The sequence below is a fragment of the Acomys minous genome (assembly GCF_964271855.1).
Source record: "Acomys minous genome assembly, chromosome: 19".
Taxonomy (NCBI): domain Eukaryota; kingdom Metazoa; phylum Chordata; class Mammalia; order Rodentia; family Muridae; genus Acomys; species Acomys minous.
In genome coordinates this window covers 7,940,693-7,943,845 of record NC_140499.1, presented here as the reverse complement: position 1 = coordinate 7,943,845, position 3,153 = coordinate 7,940,693, and the positions used below count along the sequence as shown (strand labels likewise).

The following is a 3,153-nucleotide window of genomic DNA, read 5'->3' as shown; positions in this document are numbered from 1 at the left end:
CATAGCCCCATTTGTATTTATACATGTTCATATTTATTTTTGAATGTGTAATTTGCTTATGGCTAGTGAGAGAGAGAGAGAGAGAGAGAGAGAGAGAGAGAGAGAGAGAGAGAGAGAGAGATGAGAGTGCTGTACTCATTTGCAAAGGCATGAGTTTAAAGAATCAGAGGACAGCTTTGTGAAGTCGACGCTCTCCTCCCTTTCTGTGGGTTCTGAGTCATCAGTTTGATGCTGCAGGCATCTTTACCTTATAAACCATCTGACCAGCCAACTCATTCATGTATGCAAACACAATGTCCTGAAATATCCAAGATTCTTAGTATGGATGACCCAGAACGATCTAATACCAACTTCATGCTTAAATTCCCCAACGGTCCCGGAATCCTTCTTATTATTTTTCATGACTTAAATAGCTTTCAAAAGTTTGTTAATAAAATATTCTGAGACCACATGTAATGAATAAGGAAGCCCAGGAGTTGGCCTAGCTCTTTTTCTCAGGCCACCGGAAAGATGGCGGACATTCAGACGGAGCGAACTTACCAAAAGCAGCCTACAATCTTAAAAAAAAAAAGAAGAAGAAGCATGTTTTGCTGGGAGAAACTGACAAGGAAAAACTCCCTCAGTACTAAAAAACATCGGTCTAGGCTTCAAGACGCTCAAGGAAGCCATGGACGGCACCTACACAGACAAGAAACGCCTCTTCACTGGTAACGTCTACATCCGAAGATGAAGATGCAGAGGACCACTGTCATCTGCCAGGACTTTTTCCATTTCATCTGGAAGTACAATCACTTTGAGAAGCACCACAAGAACATGTCTGTGCACCTGTCCCCTGTTTCAGGGAAGTACAGATGGGCAACGTTGTCAGTGTGGGAGAGAACAAGCCCCTGAGCAAGACTGTTGGATTGAACGTGCTCAAGGTCACCAAGGCTGCTGCCACCAAGAAGCAGTTTCAGAAGTTCTGAGGGGACTCTGGCCTACTCCTCAGAACAAATAAAGTTATTTTCCAACTTAAAAATTAAATAAAAATAAATAAAATATCCCTAGTATCTGGATTTATCTGTTTCATTTTTATTAGATTCCATTGAGATATCCTTGCACAAATGCTACTCAGGTGACCATGAGTGGGTGATGGTGTCACATCAGGAGGCAGTGATATCAGCTTGTCCTGTTATGGGTCGTACTTTGATCACTCGTTACTATGGCAACACTCCCTTCCAACCAGTGGCTTTACCATCCATTGATGAACGTTGCTGGAGTCAGTTACTGGTATTATCAGTGTTAATTCCTTTCATCTTTGGGTAGCTTTTACATATTAGATGGAATCTTCAATACTAAACTAGGTCCTTTTTTAGGGGTTGGTCTGGTTCTATGTACACAAATGCTAATTTCCAGCCCCCAAGATCTGTTTTCAATTCTCACAAGTGAATTCTAATGTACACCAGTCTTTGTTGTAAATCTTTGTGGTGTAAACTTTGTTCCTCAATTATCTGAATGGTTAATAAAGTTGCTGGCAGCCATTTGCCGGACAGAATAGAGGTAATCAGAACTTCCATTTCCCTGCTTGGGGTCAGCAGTAGGAACCATGAGAACAGGAGGAGGAGGCAGAGAAAGAGAGAAAGAGAAGGGGAAAAATGGAGCAAGAGGACATGGCCTAATGCAGCAGACCCGGCCCAGATGGAATGACATATTAGCAAGTAAAGTGGGAAGTGCAGCTGGAAGGCAGCCAGATTAGCCTAGAAAACTGTAAATCATACTGCCCAGTTATTGTGTTAAAGCTGTCCAAATAAGTCAATAGATCTCTGTCTCAATTATTGGGGAACTAGATGGGTCATAGAAAATCCCTATAGAATTTAGTAACTATTCTACTACAGTCCTTTCTTTCTTGGGAGGGGGTGGTGTATAGCCGTGCCATGCATTTGGTTGTCAGAGGACAGTGTCAGGTACTGCTCCTCAGCTTCCACTTTGTTTCAGGCAGGATCCCTTACGTACCATTAGATAAGCTGAGTTAGTTGGCCTGACAGATTCCGGGTAATTCTCTTACACTCTTCTCTTGTCTTTCTACACCCCATCTTGTTTTAGCCCACACTGAGGTTACACACACACACACACACACACACACACTCATACATATACACACTCACATACACACACTCACACATATACACACACTCATATACACACATACATACATGTATACACATATACACACACTCATGCACACACATACACATACACACACTCATACACACACATACATACATGTATACACATATACACACACTCATACACACACATACACATATACACACACTCACATGTATACACACACACATACACATATACACACACTCACATGTATACACACATAAATACACTTAGCCATACACATACTCATATACACACTTATATACACACGCTTACATGTATACACACACTCACACTCATGCACACATACCTTTCACACATACATACACTCATCCATACACATACTCATATACACACTCACATACACACACATGTATATGCACACTCACACTCATGCATACTTACCTTTCACATACACTCTATCACATGCAGCTTTATGTGGGTTCCAGTTCTGGGGGCTCCAATTCTGGACTTCACGCCTGAGTGACAAGTATTTCATAAGCTGGGCCATCTCCCTTGCCACCACCACCAGCACCCACTTTTAATCAGGGTCTCACATAGTCCAGACGGTTTCTAACTGGCTGTGTAATGGGAGGAGGGGATGACCTTGAATTCCTGATCCTCCAACTTTACCTCCCTTGAGATTGCAGATGTGTGCCACTACAGACGATGACAAACTCCGGGCTTCCCAACACTAAGCTGTGTCTTCTTTTTCCTCTGCGGGCTACAGCCCTTCAACGCTGAAATGAAGACAGATGTCTGAAACTACTGGGAAAATACATTTTAAGTACATCTCCCCTTGAGAGCCCGTTGTCTTTCTTTCTTCTTTTTTGACAGAAATGATGCTTTCCCGTAGCTTTACACCTCTATAAACCATAAGACCTTAGCACCCACAGGGCTTGTTATTCATACGGATCACGTATGAAGAAATGCACTTTAAAAGCCGAGGATGACAGAGTCGAGTGCCTCCCTCAGCATCTCTGCCGTCATCCAGCCTCTGTGAGT

The 3,153-nt window shown here is 42.6% G+C and overlaps 1 pseudogene across 1 annotated transcript; it reads left to right on the top strand.

Annotated features, from left to right (window-relative positions):
* Positions 1 to 510: 510 nt before the first annotated feature.
* On the top strand, positions 511 to 1,012 carry LOC311590001 (small ribosomal subunit protein uS17-like; annotated as a pseudogene). The gene has a single exon. The product of its transcript is annotated as a small ribosomal subunit protein uS17-like (transcript).
* Positions 1,013 to 3,153: the final 2,141 nt, after the last annotated feature.